The 21,765-nt window shown below is 36.3% G+C and overlaps 1 long non-coding RNA gene across 1 annotated transcript; it reads left to right on the forward strand.

The window, feature by feature from the left end:
* Nucleotides 1-2,252: 2,252 nt before the first annotated feature.
* Nucleotides 2,253-5,348, forward strand: LOC140138005 (uncharacterized). The gene is made up of 3 exons (XR_011856934.1): nucleotides 2,253-2,605; nucleotides 3,881-4,016; nucleotides 4,569-5,348. It is a non-coding gene; the product is annotated as an uncharacterized lncRNA (long non-coding RNA).
* The last annotated feature ends 16,417 nt before the right edge of the window (nucleotides 5,349-21,765 follow it).

Raw genomic sequence — 21,765 nt, forward strand, 5'->3', positions numbered from 1 at the left:
CGAGTTGCAGAAATATATATTGCTGCTAAACTCGCAATCGGCTGCAGTTTCGATACCTCCAAACTCCAAAGCTTACGAGTAGACGAGGATTGTTTCGTATAAATTATAATTTTACCAGTCTATACCTACTGCACAATCATGAAAGTTGGCTGAAGCACAAAGAGGTACAAATACACCCCCCCCCCCCATCCACCCAGCGCGTATACCAACCACGTACTGGTTCGATTCACGATCTTTTGCACATGCAACGACTAACGTAGGCTTTCCTTTCTCTGGGTTTACGTGCAAAAATATTGGCGTGACTTTTCAATGAGGGAAGCGAGTCCGATTTATGCATATAATACGAATTCTCAGTTTCAATCAACGATTTGATAAACGTGTATTAACATTTTTAGGAACTTTTTGTATTTTTGCAAAAAATCAGTGTGAAAAGTTTACACTATACAAAATTGACGTTTCGTCTCCGGTAGATAGCACGGACGGCATGGCTGGACACTAGCTAAAATAACAATTAGAAACGACTCGATGGTTCGTGAAAATTTTGGTCAAGGTGCCCAACCAAACTTTTGTGTTAATGTCAAACCAATGAGCCATATAAATTATGGACAGAATATGATCATATAGCGAATGAGATGAATGGTATCCGCATTTGGTCATTTGTCAAACGTCAGTTTATTACTTTTGCACAGCACCTGAAATGACATACATTTCCTGTTTGATTTTCCCTTTCTATATCTCTGAGTGTCTGTGTTTAGTGGGTGGGGTGTGGGTGCGTGTAATCACAGATCCTGCATCCTGTTTCTGGATCTGGATCTGGACGCTATCCTATCAGAGTTGTTTCCGGGAACTGTGTGTAATTGCGGGAATTTGGGGTGTTATTTACGTGTGAGGTGCTGGAAAATGTATTTATTTCTGTTCTTTCACTCTTAAAGACAATTAAAATGATGGTATATCAGCATGAGGCTGCAGTGTATTGGTAATGTGATATGTAGGGCCTATATAAAGGTTTATACAATTGGGCAGGGGACATCCGTCCCACAATACTCTATAGACTAGGGTGTAGCCTCTACAATGTAGAACTCGTCAAAAGCTTGAAACGCCGGACTATTGAGCAATCAGCAAATTTGGGTTTTATTTCTTCCAAATACATATATTTTTGTTATCAATTTTCCTCATCAACATGTCACATTTCAACTGACCCTTAACAAATCCACAAAATACATGATCTGACCTTTTCCACGAGATATATCTTGCACTCTGATAAAGAACTACAAAGAAGGAGCAGATGTTTGATAATTCAGTGTTATTATCAGAAGACACACCTGCGGCCTGCCCAATGTCATTACTAGGTATCTAACCCGAACCCGGTACAAACAAACATATACCAAGCAGACCATAAGATAAAGCGCCAAACTGACTTTGCTTACCAAAACATTACTTTATACTTCGACCAAGTCGCCTAAAAATACACGTTCTTTCGTATTTAGATCAAATATTTTGTGTCAATCAAATTCGGGAAAATGTTCAACAACACACGATTTTGTTTATTTTGTTTATTTATCATTTATTTATTTATTTATTTATTTATTTATTTATTTATTTATTTATTTATTTATTTATTTATTTATTTATTTATTTATTTATTTATTTATTTATTTATTTATTTAGTTAGTTAGTTAGTTAGTTAGTTAGTTAGTTAGTTAGTTAGTTAGTTAGTTAGTTAGTTAGTTAGTTAGTTAGTTAGTTAGTTAGTTAGTTAGTTAGTTAGTTAGTTAGTTAGTTAGTTAGTTAGTTAGTTAGTTAGTTAGTTAGTTAGTTAGTTAGTTAGTTAGTTAGTTATAGTTAGTTACACTACAAGATTCCTGGCGACGGTGTACCTCTGCTGCACTGGTACTTTGCAGGTACTACTGCTGCTACTACCGAGTACCCCATCCCGTGGTAGCCGACGTTGGTACTACACCAAAGTACCAGCGTCGGCCACCATACTATACTCCCGTAGTTGAGTACCTATGTCGGTACTCCACCATGCGTCACCTCCGAGTCAACTGCGGTGTACCGAGTAGGTGACTTATAGGCACACCATAGTGTGGGTACTTCTAATAGTCCTTCCATGGAAGTACCTGCACAGTAGCCGCACCTACTGTGTACCCATGTGTCACCTACTGTGTACCTCATGTGTTACCTACTGTGTACCCCATGTGTGAAGTAGCAATGAAGGTACTCTTGTCGTGTTTTGCATTCCTAATCGAATCGCCCAGCGATCACCGTGATGCGCGTACTCACTCATATTTGGCCGTGACGACGAGTTACGAAGAAACATCATCATTTTCTCAGTTTTTAAACCAAAAAAAGTCAAAATTTCCTGATGTTTATGTCTTCAAATGTTGTGCATGTAAAGATTTGCTGACTTAGATCATATTGGGCACACAGTAACTCTTGAATTGTAAAAGATTTTGGAAAGAAAGGTTCGCCAAATCACCGTAGATAACACACGCAATTTTCCTATTGGACTGTACGTGATGTGGGTTGCATACTCCGTGATTTTCCGTTGGTGTTTTTGGCATTTTCGTCACAGTATAACCACTTCAGTTGTCTCGAATGTTCGGTAAGTAACTGAAGCCGATAACTTAAGTAAGCTTTATTCTCAATTCATCACCAGTTTGATATTAAAAAACGTGCTAATTAATATTATTTATAATACCATGCATGCATGAATACGTGGTTAGTGTTAACTGTATGTTGACAGATGTAAAATGCACATTATTGCCAGGCTAGCCTAGCCTATAAACATGATAAAAAACTTTAAAAGCATACTGTCACTGTGATTCGAGTCATCCCCGGGGAGTATTCTCTGTTCAGTGACAGTTTAAATGTGTATTAGGCGTAATTAAATATCTGGACATGCTAGACTAAATTAAATAATAAAAAAATGAGTGAGAGGCCTATCTATGCAGGATTTGTCGCCCTAAAAAAAGGGACACGCCTGTGAATAATTAACATTAGCATGTGTTCCTCACGGACCAACCTGGGTAAACAAACAAACAAACAGGCCGGAGTGCCCATCTCTCTTTCAAGGACAAGGTGATTAGGGCAGACTCCTTCCTTCATGTAATGTTGCTGGGGGAGGGTCAAAGTTTTAGGCCACTGTACGTGTGCCACCTTGTCCGTGCCCCTCACTACAGTGCCACCGTGGCCTAGCAGGGCGTATTAAAGACAATGCGAGACACAAATGATATATGTGTGCGGATTGGACATATACGATGCAAGCATAAAAAATTGTGCAAAAAAATGAATATGATCGGGGCAAACTGAGAGGCCGTTATTAAATCTACTAAAACTTCAGTTCAGAATATAAATAAACACGTCATAGTCTGGCAAACAGGTGATACAGTATAAACATAGCCTACGATCTGTGCCTAACTTAGGCTAGGACTATTCTAAAAGGGTCACCTTTTGTATGATTTCTAGGCTATTACAGCAATTTTGGTTCACAATAGGCCTGTCAGTGACAATCAATGTATATGTGTGTGTAGTCTGGATCAAAGAAGATACACCTTGTGTAGAGGGCACATGCCTATGGCAGCTAGGCTTGCACAGATTAGGCTTCGAATAGGAAGTTGAGGCCGGGCTTACTATTTTAGTCAAATGACATGTCATTAAAAGATTGAAGGGTAAAAAACACTGAGGCCTAGGCTAATTGATAAATAATAGGGCGGGCTATTATATAAGGCTTAGGCCTATCTTAAATTTTAAAGACTATTCAGGTCACGGGTCAGGTCAGTATTAAATTCTGAAAAGTTAGGCCTACTATCGGCTTGGCTAATAAAATAACAACATACCGGTACAAATCATGTTTCTTGTACTTTCCTCATTCAATTAGGTCGGTGCCTTGAAGTGAACTGTTGCAGCAACTTAGCCACATGATAGTTGTGAGGAGAATGTGTCGATGCAACTAACGTCTACGTCTACAGAGTTTAGTGCAGAACGAACAGATTGTGTTCCATATAAAAGACCTGGTATGTGTAAGTTTTTTGATTTTAAGGCACATGGTAATATTTTGATTTCATGATGTGGTAGTGGTACAATCATAATTTCACTAAAAGACAATGATCCCTGCCATGTGACAAGGCACTAAACGATAATGTTCCACGTGACATGCCGAAATGACTTTTCCACTACTTTTGATGTGTGTATGTAGGGTCGCCATAAAACTAAATTTGTATTTACAATAAAACTCAAAATCTCTTGAATGTCCCTTTAATAATAATAAACAAACAAGTGCCCTTGGAATGCACAATTTACTAAAAGATGATTATGATCTCATGTGACTATATGAAAACGATCTTTCCTGAAAATCTTAAGAATCATCTGCGTGGCACACCCCCGTACAAATTTTTTCGAAGAACCCCCCCGGGTCTGAATGTCCCATTAATGAAATAGTAATACAAATACTGAATCAAACAAACATCTTTAAACAGTCTTTGTGCACTTTCCATTTTAGACTTGTTTTAGTTTTTAGTATTAAAATGTCTTGTCTAAACTTGTCTTTAATTATGTTCCTTTTTCAGATGAAAATTTGCACATTGCACAGGAAGGAACTGGCCTATACAGCAACAAGCTAAAGACCAGAGAATAGGATGGATGATCGTCCCTACATGAAATATCTTCATTTGACAATTGGATATTGTACCACAGTGAAACTGACCTATAGGGCACAGTTGCACAATATCAAGACATCAAGAACCCAACACATCAGCTTTAATATCATACCTCAAAGAATAAGAAAAACTTTGGTGACAACAATGCATCTTGGTCAGAAAAGAATTAAAGGTTAAACAGGCGTCAAATTTCATATCTTGTTAAAAACCACACCAAAGTATTCCTCTGATCATAATGAATCTGAAAAAGTATTGTTTGATCTATAAAAGCACTATGTTCTCTATTTTAATATAAACAAAAATTTCAAGGGTCACATTTTTGGCTCCATGGGGATAAAATTTCAAACACTCTTTAAGATTTTCCTAAACAGTTACTCTAATTGTATGGTTTTTGATACCAATTCAAATAATGAATAGTTTGCACCATCTAAGATGTTTCGGTACATGATGACATGATGAATACTTTGTAGGGCTTTTAACTTTTTTCTGAGTAAGGTGTATTTTTTCTACCAAAGTTTTTCTGATCCCTTAAAGTCTTAAAGAACTAAATTGCAAGCTCCAACGACAAATATCGCACAATGTTTGAAATTCATGCATCATTTATCTACAAATGTTGGAGGGAAAACCATGACTGATAAAAAATTAAATTTAATGAAAAGAGTCATTGAAATATAAAGATGAATATTCAGACCAGGGTCTTACTTAAATGGTGGTGTTCCTCAAGGCAATGTCATTGGTCCTGATTCATTCCACTGATGCCTCGGATAAGTATGTGGTTGATTTGACTGTTGGTGAGAACAGAGCCTATGATGGCACCAGCACAATACAAGCCCCAGTCTATGATGTTATGTACACTTTGACTGATAAAAACAAATGGAGGCTGTCAGGTGTTGTTCAAGTCGTATATAGTTTCCAATCTATAGGCTTTGATTTGTTTGGGCTCCCCATATTAGCATTTATCTGACATTCCCATTTGAGAATAATTTCTTATTATCTTGTTTTATCTTTATATGTTAAAATGTTTTTACATATTTCTAGTGTGCAATTAAACATGTTTTTCAGTATTGCAATTAGTGTAAAAATCATGTAGGCTAATTCAGCCACTCGGCTGCAATATGAACCAATACATAATATTGAAATTATTATACTTAGTTCTCTGGGTTGATGAGATGTACACATTTTAATCTTTTCCCAGAGCAGCCAGTGCACAGAGCAGCCGCGCACATCCTTGAAAAAACCCACCTATAGCAAACAACTATAATCTGTATACCTTCCTCGAGTCAGTAATTTAGGTATTGCTTTTTATTGTATCTCTAAAGGTAATGATGAGAAGTACATACAAAAGTATAAATTTTCAGAAAGGAAATGATGCAAGGAATCCAACTAGCATAACAGATTCCTGAAAAAATTAATAGTTTTTGAGAAATTCTCAAAATTTTATTTCACTTTACTGACTCGAGGAAGGTATATGGACTATAGTGCATCTGGTCGGGTTCGAACCGGCAACCTTCGTAATACTTGCATGATGCCTAACCAACTGAGCCACAGAGGCATGTTGCAGAATGGTTAGAGCGTCATTATAGTATTATGAAGGTCGCCGGTTCGAACCAGGCCAAATGCACTATTTTTCAACGTTTATGTGTGCTGCCTGCTCTAAGTAAGGCTAAGGGCCTGTGCAATAATTATGAGCAGAGCAAGAATTTTGGATGGGAAGCTAAAAAGGGGCAAGTAATTTTTGGCAGAAAGGGTCCCGGACAAACGATTTTAGTTTAGACACACATTCATGAGGAACGCACTAAAAAGGCTTAGGAAAACAGTACGCGGTACGGAAACGTTATAAAAGATTTCTTTTGAAACTTTTGCACTATTGATGCGATCAAGCAAAGTCAGTCGGAAGTCTGCAACATTAAATTTTCAGTTTTGTATACGATAGTAAAAAGCATTCTATACAAAGCTGAATTTTGCAGAACACCCCATTGAAATTGAACATGCAGTTCCAAAGATATGAACAATTTAAGAGTTTCCAAAACAATAGGAAACAAAAGGAAATAGTTGCTTTGTTTGGCTATATCTCAAAATCAATATTGCCGACTTCCGACTGATTTTGCTTGATCGCATCACAAATGGTTTCGCCTATCATGGTCGGTAGGCATCATCAGAATGATGTTTGTTGATCCTTCTGATGTTGTCTACAACCATGATAGGCAAAACGGTCAATAATGAGTAAATGTTTTGGTTTTGTTCAAAAGAAATCTTTTATGTTTAACAACAAATCTGATGAATCTACTTAGTGACGTACGGAAATATTTTTCTGTTCACCGCGCTCGCATTATGTATCTAGACCATAAAATTTTAAGGTTTGCAAATCGGATTCCCAAAATTTGGCATATATGCGGCGGGGGGGATATATTTTGGCTGGTCAATGGAAGGGGGGGCAATTTTGGCACGCCCATTTTACCTCCGGGGCTCAATTACATGACAAAATGAGCCAAAATCATGGAAATTTCTGGTCATTTTAATATTTAATTCATGTGTATATCCTTTGTTCGTAATACTGTGGGGCTGGAGAATCTGGCACTTACCCGTCAAAAATAATGACTGACCCGTTTATAGGCGATGATAAAAAAAAATTCTCCAAAACGCAAATGCTGGGTCGGTCGCCCGGGCCCGTAGAACGGGGTTCTTTTTTCGTTGTCGTACGGAAGATTGAACAAAAAAAATCAACATCCAGGAAAACTTATAAGGACCCCCTCTCCCACTGACTGTCGGTCTGTAAAATGTATAGTAGGCATAGACCCCATTAGGCCTACACCAAATTAATGAGTATAGAGGCCGAGATGCCACTTTTCAGGTTTTAGCCAGGTTTTTAGTGAGTCCAAATTTCCCTTTTTTATTCATTTTCAGCCCGTTTTGGGGCTTTGTGGCCTGCATTCACATGCTTTTTCAGGTTTTTCTCACCAGTTTCAGGTTTTTTGAGTGAAACTGAGTGGCATCTCTGTAGAGGTCAAAGATAAACAAATATTCCGGTGGAGTATAATTCTGGCCCGGTTTTCGCCAGCGTTAGCTGGCTATCTAATTCGGAGATCGTCTGTGTTTGCTAAAGAGATTACGGGGTAGGGGGCCTACTAGCATTGGTTTGAATTACTTTGCGGAACTTTTTATGGTGAAAATATATAATAGACCTGTTATTGGATTTGTAAGAAAAAGAAAGTATGTTTTGCCGTTTCAACGAATGAAAACGAGTGAGAATTTCAAAAGTTATGGTTTGAAGGAAATATGACATTAAAAGTTCATGCCAGGCCTATAATAGTTTCCACAGCATATCAACGAAAGAAAATTATAGAATCCTTGTTATCAGGCGTTCTTAGATTTACATTTGCAGACCTCCTGGAGATCAGCACAGCATGTGATGTGAGTGTATTGATAACATGATTAAAACCTTTATGGACGTAAAAGTCAAAGTAAAAATATCCTATATCCTGTATCGTTTTATGGATAAAAATGACTCAAAATGTCATTTATGAAATAATTTATATCTTAAACATCAGTTTTGTCTTTTCAACGGAAAAATTCGATGCAATTTCAGGGCCTATTTTTGATATGGGTATAATTTATATATATGTAGGCCTATTATAATTGAACAATATCAGTCTTTATACATTTTATAATGTGCTATATTAAGTATAAATTGCGAATTAATATAAAATTAATGTCCATGTATAAGGCAAGTAGGATCCTTAGCAAACACAAAAACGTTTTAAAAACGTTTTAAATAAGTTATATTTTGGCTTTTGGTTTAGGTAAAAACGTTTTAATAACATTAAAATGTCGGGTTATATAAAGGTCATGATAACGTTTTAAAACGTTTTGTATGAAAACACACTACAACAATATTTTTAAATGTTTTCAAAAAATGTTATTGTAAACTATTTTTACAAACATTTTTGCCAAATATTGGGTCAATACTTAAATAACATTATATTAAAATGTTTGAACCCAGCAAACACAGAAATGTTCTTAAAATGTTTTTTACAAAACCTTTTAATAACATTTAAATGTCGGGTTATATAAAGGTCATGAAAACGTTTTTAAAACGTTATTGAAAATATTTTGGGCAAACATTTTTCGCAAAATGTTTTTCAACCCCAAAATAACATTATGTTTAGAATGTTTTGTATCAAGTGTTCAAGAATGTTTTAAGAGTGTTATTGAAACGTTTTTATACCCTTTATATAACCCGACATTTAAACGTTTTCTGTAAAACATTTTTGTTTGCTGAGTAGTAGATTATCAAAAAATGTTTTTTAAGGTTATGAAAACATTTTATACTCTTAATATACCATTTATATAACCCGACATTTAAACGTTTTCTGACAACCTTTTATAACCTTTTGCGAATGATGTCGAAAACGTTTTGTGTTTGTTGGGATGGCAGTTTTTAGCCAATTAACTAAAACTGCATTTCTTTATATTAATAATGAGCTAAGGGTAGCCTAAAAGGCAGAAAAGACAAAAAGACAGAACTGTCATGTGGACTGTCATGAAACATGATGGATCATAAAAAGAGTGATCCTAAAAATGCCACCACCCAAACTAATTACAAGGCATCTTCTGCATTGAAGCTGGCTTTCCCTTTAAAGGGAATTTTTATTAATACTCGAACAATTATGAGAATATTTTTAATGTTACACTAGCCACAAATCAAGGTGAAACTTTGTGTTTACTTGGCCAATTTGCAGTTTTTACAATATTTTAAAGCCCCCAAATCAATGTGTTTGTTTATACTAGGCTAAAAAGGGGAAAAAATAAGATTCACAGCAATTCTGGTGATACGAATATACCCGGCGGAGTGCAAATTTACAAGGGGCCCATATTGAAAAATGATCCATCCCCATCAGTCATCCAAAATGATGTTTGCCATATTGAACTGTCTTTCTGGTAACAAACCAGTAAATATACACCTAAAGACACTCGCAAGAGTGTTGCAAGTCCGTCACGTCATAGGCCGTCAAAAAACATTTTTGAAGGCCTATGGGCGTCGTGAGAATTCTAAATTTTAGAAAGTGAAATTGCATCTTTATTTGTAAACTTGACGTCGAATGTTCTATTTAGTATTTGTTGAGTGGTTGTTTCTTTTGCCTCTGCCGATATAGCTGTATTCCGTGTTTTGGATTGAAAAAAAGATTTTTTTTTTTAATTTCTGACCCGGACTCGAATTCCGTGTGAACCTTCGCAAGCCAAGGGTGCAGAATAAAAAATTTGACGCTTCCATTTTTGGAAGGTATTCGATCCTTGATTTTGTTGCGGTCGGATGTTATATCAAGCACAAATACATTAAACACAAAATTTAAAATGATTTTACCACCAAACCTCAGTATTTAAAAAAAGTCTCAAATCGCGGCGATATTGCATTGTGATTTGAGTGACGAACTTGCAATTCTAAGTTAGTCCACCCCGAGGCCGGGACGCATTATTTTTTTCCAACCATAGTCGTGGGCCGTAATACGCTAAACCCTAAACCTAACACTTAAACCGAACCGTGCGCCCTAACCAACCCTAACCCTTTCCTATGTGTTCTGGGTTGATAATATTTTGCATCCCGTTATGGTTGCAGGAAAAAAAAAAAAAGCGTCCGGGACATTCTCCTCCGGCCGACGGCCTCCCCATGTCTTGAAATCAAATGTAAAGGGTACATGCCACCAAATAGCTTTCCATAGACTTTACGTGCAAAACAGGGGTCACGTTTTAGGCTATAAGTCGAGTTACGTCTTACTTTGAAATATATATTTGATATCATTTTAATCAGAACAAAATTCTGCATAACATATCTGAAAATGACACCATATTTTAGGTCTACTTTTTGAGAAAAATAGCGCTATATAAAAAGTCCCGATTTTCCCGTGTTTACGTCTGACTGCTAACCGCGTTTTGACCTCGTGTGTTCATGCGCTCATCATCGTAAACATCACTCAAATTTTCGCGTTTTCTGTTCAAATTAGTAGAGATCACATTCACAAGTTCTAGCAAAACACGATTTGCAACACTAAAATTGTTAATATTGTACCGATTTTGCACATTTTTATGCAAAGTTGGGACTATAGTCGTGATAAACTTTTACCGGAAACCGCTTCACACGCGGATTTAGTGGTATGAACCCTTGAAGAGGCTAAAACATCGTTTTTAGGCCTTGAAAATGATTTTGTTATCTTTTTCACTACATTTTTAATTAATTGTAAGAAATTTTGGGTTATTTTCTTTCATACTTTAGACAGGATGCCGATTTCAAGCACAAGCATGATAGCCGACAATTGCCATTTTTCGTCATTTTGATGCACATGAATGCACAATGGTTGCTGATTTGCTATTTTCATGAAGATATTAATTGATGTTAATAGTAAACGTTCTTTGAACATCTTTTGCAAGTGCATAACTTCAAAATTAAAACATTCTCAGTACCGGCAGACAGAATATTTAAAAAGACAAGAAATGTCAATCAAGTAGGCCTACCCCCCTCCATCGTCACTTTTAACCCGTTTTGTCCAAAAAGCAAATGTAATGAATGGCTATTTGAAATTAAATATTAATATAAATTAAACTTTGAATGTTATAACAATTTAAAATACTGGACAGTGGTATAAATAAAGCAAACTAGAAACTTAAATATCTTAAATCTAATTTTTTATGTAATTTTATTAAAATTGAAGGCCAAAACTTGAGTTTAAATGACAAAAAATTGGTTAAAAATAACAATGAAATTGAAAAACTTCTTTGTAATGTAAACACCAATAAACAATGTTTTCAATATTTTGAAACTCTTCTTTATTCATATCAAAAGGTTTCAAACTTCTACCAAAATCGGAACTTTTATTAAATTGGAAATAAAAGCAGGCCTATTCGCGGCAAACGCACATACAGCGAAAAACCTGGCGGCGTCCATAAACGCGCTTGTTGATGTCCCTCCTCTTTCTTCGCGTGCATTTTAAATAGATAAAGACGCGCGGAAAACGCATGGAATTGCTCCTTAAAGGGTACATGCCACCAAATAGCTTTCCATAGACTTTACGTGCAAAACAGGGGTCACGTTTTAGGCTATAAGTCGAGTTACGTCTTACTTTGAAATATATATTTGATATCATTTTAATCAGAACAAAATTCTGCATAACATATCTGAAAATGACACCATATTTTAGGTCTACTTTTTGAGAAAAATAGCGCTATATAAAAAGTCCCGATTTTCCCGTGTTTACGTCTGACTGCTAACCGCGTTTTGACCTCGTGTGTTCATGCGCTCATCATCGTAAACATCACTCAAATTTTCGCGTTTTCTGTTCAAATTAGTAGAGATCACATTCACAAGTTCTAGCAAAACACGATTTGCAACACTAAAATTGTTAATATTGTACCGATTTTGCACATTTTTTATGCAAAGTTGGGACTATAGTCGTGATAAACTTTTACCGGAAACCGCTTCACACGCGGATTTAGTGGTATGAACCCTAAACACAATGTTAGAGCGCACATGGATGTCAAAGGTCAAGCTTATGTGCGGGGTTACTGTGCCCTTGAATCTTCTTCAGTGTTCTTTTAGTTACAGCTCGGATTATATTTAAAAATGTTGTTTGCTACCATTCACTGTTGAAAACCAGAAATAAATCTTATCAAGCCGGCTGCAACTGTAATAATTCTAGTACATTATAATAAGTTTTCTATACCGACTACTGGTACTAAATACGAGGTAATTCAACAGCAATACCGACGTAAATATCAGCCGTAAACAATGACGTAAATATCCGAGTTTGAACTTTTAACCTCATCGTAAAGAAAATTCCTTTATCCACATATATATGGAATTTTACTTCACTATGATAATAAAGAGTTCAAACTCATGGGTGATTTATTTAGCGTGATATTTAATAATTTATTGCTTTTGAATTTCCTGTATTTAATACACATTAGTTTATAACATTAGTTTATATAGAAAACTTATTATAATGTACAGAATTATTACAGTTATAAAAATAGATAGATTTATTTTTATTTTTCAATCAGTGAATGGGTTTTAACAACATTTTTAAATATAACATTGCAGCTGAAAAAGAACACTGAAGAAGATTCAAGGGCACAGAAACCCCGCACATAAGCTTGACCTTTGACATCCATGTGCGCTCTGACATTGTGTTTACATTTGATTTCAAGACATGGGGAGGCCGTCGGCCGGAGGAGAATGTCCCGGACGCTTTATTTTTTTTTTTCTGCAACCATAACGGGATGCAAAATATTATCAACCCAGAACACATAGGAAAGGGTTAGGGTTGGTTAGGGCGCACGGTTCGGTTTAAGTGTTAGGTTTAGCGTATTACGGCCCACGACTATGGTTGGAAAAAAAATATGCGTCCCGGCCTCGGGGTGGACTAACTTAGAATTGCAAGTTCGTCACTCAAATCACAATGCAATATCGCCGCGATTTGAGACTTTTTTTAAATACTGAGGTTTGGTGGTAAAACTTAAATTTTGTGTTTAATATATTTGTGCTTGATATAACATCCGACCGCAACAAAATCACGGATCGAATACCTTCCAAAAATGGAAGCGTCAAATTTTTTATTCTGCACCCAGGTCTGCACCCTTGGCTTGCGAAGGTTCACACGGAATTCGAGTCAGGGTCAGAAATTTAAAAAAAAATCTTTTTTTCAATCCAAAACACGGAATACAGCTATATCGGCAGAGGCAAAAAAAACCAACCACTCAACAAATACTAAATAGAACATTCGACGTCAAGTTTACAAATAAAGATGCAATTTCACTTTCTAAAATTTAGAATTCTCACGACGCCCATAGGCCTTCAAAAATGTTTTTGACGGCCTATGACATGACGGACTTGCAACACTCTTGCAAGTGTCTTTAGGTATATTTACTGGTTTGTTACCAGAAAGACAGTTCAATATGGCAAACATCATTTTGGATGACTGATGGGGATGGATCATTTTTCAATATGGGCCCCTTGTAAATTTGCACTCCGCCGGGTATATTCGTATCACCAGAATTGCTGTGAATCTTATTTTTTTCCTTTTTAGCCTAGTATAAACAAACACATTGATTTGGGGGCTTTAAAATATTGTAAAAACTGCAAATTGGCCAAGTAAACACAAAGTTTCACCTTGATTTGTGGCTAGTGTAACATTGAAAATATTCTCACAATTGTTCGAGTATTAAAAACCGGGCCAGAATTATACTCCACCGGAATATTTGTAAGTTTATCTTTGACCTCTACAGAGATGCCACTCAGTTTCACTCAAAAAACCTGAAACTGGTGAGAAAAACCTGAAAAAGCATGTGAATGCAGGCCACAAAGCCCCAAAACGGGCTGAAAATGAATAAAAAAGCGGAATTTGGACTCACTAAAACCTGGCTAAAACCTGAAAAGTGGCATCTCGGCCTCTATACTCATTAATTTGGTGTAGGCCTAATGGGGTCTATGGCTACTATACATTTTACAGACCGACAGTCAGTGGGAGAGGGGGTCCTTATAAGTTTTCCTGGTTGTTGATTTTTTTTGTTCAATCTTCCGTACGACAACGAAAAAAGAACCCCGTTCTACGGGCCCGGGCGACCGACCCAGAATTTGCGTTTTGGAGAATTTCATTTTTTTAATTTGGCTAAAAGCATATAAAATCAGCGGTATCAGCCGTTTTGGGGCTAAATTTTACTCATTTTGGCTGAATATTTTTAGAATATGTTTGCAACGGCCTTCCGCCCGTAGAACATGGGGTTTTTATCATCGCCTATAAAGGGGTCAGTCATTATTTTGACGGCTCAGTGCCAGATTCTCCAGCCCCACAGTATTACGAACAAATGTTATACACATGAATTAAATATTAAAATGACCAGAAATTTCCATGATTTTGGCTCATTTTGTCATGTAATTGAGCCCCCGGAGGTAAAATGGGCGTGCCAAAAATTGCCCCCCCCCCCTTCCATTGACCAGCCAAAATATATTTGATACATAATGCGAGCGCGGTGAACAGAAAAATATTTCCGTACGTCACTAAGTAGATTCATCAGATTTGTTGTTAAACATAAAAGATTTCTTTTGAACAAAACCAAAACATTTACTCAATATTGACCGTTTTGCCTATCATGGTTGTAGACAACATCAGAAGGATCAACAAACATCATTCTGATGATGCCTACCGACCATGATAGGCGAAACCATTTGTGATGCGATCAAGCAAAATCAGTCGGAAGTCGGCAATATTGATTTTGAGATATAGCCAAACAAAGCAACTATTTCCGTTTGTTTCCTATTGTTTTGGAAACTCTTAAATTGGTCATATCTTTGGAACTGCATGTTCAATTTCAATGGGGTGTTCTGCAAAATTCAGCTTTGTATAGAATGCTTTTTACTATCGTATACATAACTGAAAATTTAATGTTGCAGACTTCCGACTGACTTTGCTTGATCGCATCAATAGTGCAAAAGTTTCAAAAGAAATCTTTTATAACGTAAACGTTTCCGTACCGCGTACTGTTTTCCTAAGCCTTTTAGTGCGTTCCTCATGAATGTGTGTCTAAACTAAAATCGTTTGTCCGGGACCCTTTCTGCCAAAAATTACTTGCCCCTTTTTAGCTTCCCAACCAAAATTCTTGCTCCCCAGGGCTCATGATTATTGCACAGGCCCTTAGCCTTACTCAGAGCAGGCAGCACACATAAACGTTGAAAAAAATAGTGCATTTGGCCTGGTTCGAACCGGCGACCTTCATAATACTATAATGACGCTCTAACCATTCTGCAACATGCCTCTGTGGCTCAGTTGGTTAGGCATCATGCTAGTATTACGAAGGTTGCCGGTTCGAACCCGACCAGATGTACTATAGTCCATATACCTTCCTCGAGTCAGTAAAGTGAAATAAAATTTTGAGAATTTCTCAAAAACTATTAATTTTTTCAGGAATCTGTTATGCTAGTTGGATTCCTTGCATCATTTCCTTTCTGAAAATTTATACTTTTGTATACTTCTCATCATTACCTTTAGAGATACAATCACTTTACTGACTCGAGGAAGGTATACAGATTATAGTTGTTTGCTATAGGTGGGTTTTTTTCAACGATGTGCGCCGCTGCGCTGTGCACTGGCTGCTCTGGGTAAAGATTAAAATGTGTACATCTCATCAACCCAGAGAACTAAGTATAATAATTTCAATATTATGTATTGGTTCATATTGCAGCCGAGTGGCTGAATTAGCCTACATGATTTTTACACTAATTGCAATACTGAAAAACATGTTTAATTGCACACTAGAAATATGTACAAACATTTTAACATATAAAGATAAAACAAGATAATAAGAAATTATTCTCAAATGGGAATGTCAGATAAATGCTAATATGGGGAGCCCAAACAAATCAAAGCCTATAGATTGGAAACTACGACTTGAACAACACCTGACAGCCTCCATTTGTTGTTATCAGTCAAAGTGTACATAACATCATAGACTGGGGCTTGTATTGTGCTGGTGCCATCATAGGCTCTGTTCTCACCAACAGTCAAATCAACCACATACTTATCCGAGGCATCAGTGGAATGAATCAGGACCAATGACATTGCCTTGAGGAACACCACCATTTAAGTAAGACCCTGGTCTGAATATTCATCTTTATATTTCAATGACTCTTTTCATTAAATTAAATTTTTTATCAGTCATGGTTTTCCCTCCAACATTTGTAGATAAATGATGCATGAATTTCAAACATTGTGCGATATTTGTCGTTGGAGCTTGCAATTGAGTTCTTTAAGACTTTAAGGGATCAGAAAAACTTTGGTAGAAAAAATACACCTTACTCAGAAAAAAGTTAAAAGCCCTACAAAGTATTCATCATGTCATCATGTACCGAAACATCTTAGATGGTGCAAACTATTCATTATTTGAATTGGTATCAAAAACCATAACTGTTTAGGAAAATCTTAAAGAGTGTTTGAAATTTTATCCCCATGGAGCCAAAAATGTGACCCTTGAAATTTTTGTTTATATTAAAATAGAGAACATAGTGCTTTTATAGATCAAACAATACTTTTTCAGATTCATTATGATCAGAGGAATACTTTGGTGTGGTTTTTAACAAGATATGAAATTTGACGCCTGTTTAACCTTTAATTCTTTTCTGACCAAGATGCATTGTTGTCACCAAAGTTTTTCTTATTCTTTGAGGTATGATATTAAAGCTGATGGGTTGGGTTCTTGATGTCTTGATATTGTGCAACTGTGCCCTATAGGTCAGTTTCACTGTGGTACAATATCCAATTGCCAAATGAAGATATTTCATGTAGGGACGATCATCCATCCTATTCTCTGGTCTTTAGCTTGTTGCTGTATCTAGGCCAGTTCCTTCCTGTGCAATGTGCAACTTTTCATCTGAAACAAGGAACATAATTAAAGACAAGTTTAGACAAGACATTTTAATACTAAAAACTAAAACAAGTCTAAAATGGAAAGTGCACAAAGACTGTTTAAAGATGTTTGTTTGATTCAGTATTTGTATTACTATTTCATTAATGGGACATTCAGAGATTCTGAGTTTTATGATTCTAAAGATTTTCAGGAAAGATCGTTTTCATATAGTCACATGAGATCATAATCATCTTTTAGTAAATTGTGCATTCCAAGGGCACTTGTTTGTTTATTATTATTAAAGGGACATTCAAGAGATTTTGAGTTTTATTGTAAATACAAATTTAGTTTTATGGCGACCCTACATACACACATCAAAAGTAGTGGAAAAGTCATTTCGGCATGTCACGTGGAACATTATCGTTTAGTGCCTTGTCACATGGCAGGGATCATTGTCTTTTTAATAGTGAAATTATGATTGTACCACTACCACATCATGAAATCAAAATATTAGCATGTGCCTTAAAATCAAAAAACTTACACATACCAGGTCTTTTATATGGAACACAATCTGTTCGTTCTGGACTAAACTCTGTAGACGTAGACGTTAGTTGCATCGACACATTCTCCTCACAACTATCATGTGGCTAAGTTGCTGCAACAGTTCACTTCAAGGCACCGACCTAATTGAATGAGGAAAGTACAAGAAACATGATTTGTACCGGTATGTTGTTATTTTATTAGCCAAGCCGATAGTAGGCCTAACTTTTCAGAATTTAATACTGACCTGACCCGTGACCTGAATAGTCTTTAAAAATTTAAGATAGGCCTAAGCCTTATATAATAGCCCGCCCTATTATTTATCAATTAGCCTAGGCCTCAGTGTTTTTTACCCTTCAATCTTTTAATGACATGTCATTTGACTAAAATAGTAAGCCCGGCCTCAACTTCCTATTCGAAGCCTAATCTGTGCAAGCCTAGCTGCCCTAGGCATGTGCCCTCTACACAAGGTGTATCTTCTTTAATCCAGACTACACACACATATACATTGATTGTCACTGACAGGCCTATTGTGAACCAAAATTGCTGTAATAGCCTAGAAATCATACAAAAAGGTGACCCTTTTAGACTAGTCCTAGCCTAAGTTAGGCACAGATCGTAGGCTATGTTTATACTGTATCACCTGTTTGCCAGACTATGACGTGTTTATTTATATTCTGAACTGAAGTTTTAGTAGATTTAATAACGGCCTCTCAGTTTGCCCCGATCATATTCATTTTTTTGCACAATTTCTTATGCTTGCATCGTATATGTCCAATCCGCACACATATATCATTTGTGTCTCGCATTATCTTTAATACGCCCTGCTAGGCCACGGTGGCACTGTAGTGAGGGGCACGGACAAGGTGGCACACGTACAGTGGCCTGAAACTTTGACCCTCCCCCAGCAACATTACATGAAGGAAGGAGTCTGCCCCAATCACCTTGTCCTTGAAAGAGAGATGGGCACTCCGGCCTGTTTGTTTGTTTGTTTACCCAGGTTGGTCCGTGAGGAACACATGCTAATGTTAATTAACACAGGCGTGCCCCCTTTTTTTAGGGCGACAAATCCGGCATAGATAGGCCTCTCACTCTTTTTTTTATTATTTAATTTAGTCTAGCATGTCCAGATATTTAATTACGCCTAATACACATTTAAACTGTCACTGAACAGAGAATACTCCCCGGGATGACTCGAATCACAGTGACAGTATGAGTATGCTTTTAAAGTTTTTTATCATGTTTATAGGCTAGGCTAGCCTGGCAATAATGTGCATTTTACATCTGTCAACATACAGTTTAACAGTAACAAAGCACCACGTATTCATGGTATTATAAATAATATTAATTAGCACGTTTTTAATATCAAACTGGTGATGAATTGAGAATAAAGCTTACTTAAGTTATCGGCTTCAGTTACTTACCGAACATTCGAGACAACTGAAGTGGTTATACTGTGACGAAAAATGCCAAAAACACCAACGGAAAATCACGGAGTATGCAACCCACATCACGTACAGTCCAATAGGAAAATTGCGTGTGTTATCTACGGTGATTTGGCGAACCTTTCATTCCAAAATCTTTTACAATTCAAGAGTTACTGTGTGCCCAATATGATCTAAGGCTGGCATTTTCGGTCGGGTAAACGGGTACCCGCCCGAGATTACATTACCCGGGTAGGAAATACCCTACCCGGGTACCCGAACTTTAAAAAAAAAAAAAAAAAAAAAAAATTTTGTTTTTTTTTTTTTTTTAAGTTTTTTTTTTTTTCGGTTTTGGAGTGTCCTGGACCTAGACCTAAATGTTAGGATCATTCATGGTTGACCTAAAAAAAAAAAAAAAAAAAAAAAAAAATTCAAGATGTTTTGTTATTTTAATATGAAAATTGATAATTTGTATTCATGTCATAGTCTATTAATGATTTCAAAATGCATTCAAATTCAATACATTTTGAAATCATTAATAGACTATGACATGAATACAAATTATCAATTTTCATATAAAAAATAACAAAATATCTTGAAATTTTTATTTTTTTTTTATTTTTTTTTTAGGTCAACCATGAATGATCCTGGCATTTAGGTCTAGGTCCAGAGACACTACAAAACCGAAAAATTATTATTATTTTTTTTTTTTTTTTCAATTTCTGGTACCCGGTTACCCGCCCCGAAAATTGCGGCGGGTACCCGGGTACAAAATTACCCGAAAATGCCAGGCCTAATATGATCTAAGTCAGCAAATCTTTACATGCACAACATTTGAAGACATAAACATCAGGAAATTTTGACTTTTTTTGTTTTAAAAACTGAGAAAATGATGATGTTTCTTCGTAACTCGTCGTCACGGCCAAATATGAGTGAGTACGCGCATCACGGTGATCGCTGGGCGATTCGATTAGGAATGCAAAAACACGACAAGAGTACCTTCATTGCTACTTCACACATGGGGTACACAGTAGGTGACACATGAGGTAAACAGTAGGTGACACATGGGTACACAGTAGGTGCGGCTACTGTGCAGGTACTTCCATGGAAGGACTATTAGAAGTACCCACACTATGGTGTGCCTATAAGTCACCTACTCGGTACACCGCAGTTGACTCGGAGGTGACGCATGGTGGAGTACCGACATAGGTACTCAACTACGGGAGTATCTACAGTATGGTGGCCGACGCTGGTACTTTGGTGTAGTACCAACGTCGGCTACCACGGGATGGGGTACTCGGTAGTAGCAGCAGTAGTACCTACAAAGTACCAGTGCAGCAGAGGTACACCGTCGCCAGGAATCTTGTAGTGTAGTTAGTTAATTAGCTAGTTTTTAGTTTTCATTTATTTTGGTGAATGCCAATGCTACGTTACGGGGAAGATATTCTGCATTCAGGAGTAGACAAAATAATATTATGTCGGATTATTGGAAAGCCATATTATGTCGGTTTTTTTGGAAAGATGCTTTGATCAATTTCAAACCCATTTCTAAATGTCTAAATCAGGTTTGTATCATTAAATGAGCCATTCATTGCAATGTTTATGAAAGGTAATGAGAGGGCTTACAGGAGTTAATGAGGCCAAATTCTCTAATGTATTTTGAAAGACCATTTTGGTTATTTTACCAAATAAAAGTCATAAAAACAATCTTAGATTAAAAAGTAATCAGCTATAGCCGTCGAATGACGCATAATTAGTAGAGAAGCAAAAACACAAACGCACGAATACACCTTTTATTCAATGTGGTTTTACTATTGAGATGCGTACCTATTGCCCAATGAAACAAACCGTGCCAATTAACAATAACAGGTAATGATATGCCACATTCCTTCACTTTACATTGTGTCCCGTGAAAAAGTCCACCCACAATTTCAGGTTTGCTGCTGCAGGCATGAGTTTTTGAATTATTTCTTATGATTAAAAAATACTTCGTTGTGTTTCTGTTTTTGGTGTTTTTTTCTCGTAGTTTTGTTGCTTTTTTAATCTCATGTTATGACTTCATGCATAATGACATTTTAACAACAAACAAACAAAATTTGAAAAAAAAAATACGCACAGGCACTGTTTGTGACCAGGCTAATTCCTCTCTGCAGTCATGATGCATCACATTATTTATGTGCAATCAATATAGATGAATTTCATTTTCATTATTTATGGCACTTTCTAATTTTATGAGTGTAGTATTTTCCATCTTGTATAAAGTGTGCATACTTTAAATGCAATTGTATAATATATTCAATATTTTTGATGTTGATTTTATTAAATTTACAATAAATAAATATAAATAACAACCTTTGCGAATCTATTTTCCTTGTATATATTTTTCTCGAGATACACTATAATATTCCAATCAGTTGATCTTGTGCGGTTGGTTGCGGACAGTACAATTACATCTCACAATACAGTCTGGGACTCCATGTAATATTTACATAAACTTTTTCTTTTCAAGCATTATTCTTTTACCAGGTGTATTAAATCTAATAAGTGATATTTTCACGGTCATGGGCCAAGAAAAAAGTCGAGTAAAAGCTGTTTTGTACACCTGTCGTTCGCGTGGCGTGCATGCGTGTGATTACGCTACCACGACCGTCACAAACTGTCGAATTTCAGTATCAAAATATTATTATATCAAATACAAGACAGTAAGTTAGTATTCTGTGTGAGATTTCATTGTAAAACCTATGCCTGTTTTGACT

Source organism: Amphiura filiformis, chromosome 17 (assembly GCF_039555335.1).
Source record: "Amphiura filiformis chromosome 17, Afil_fr2py, whole genome shotgun sequence".
Classification (NCBI taxonomy): Eukaryota; Metazoa; Echinodermata; class Ophiuroidea; order Amphilepidida; family Amphiuridae; genus Amphiura; species Amphiura filiformis.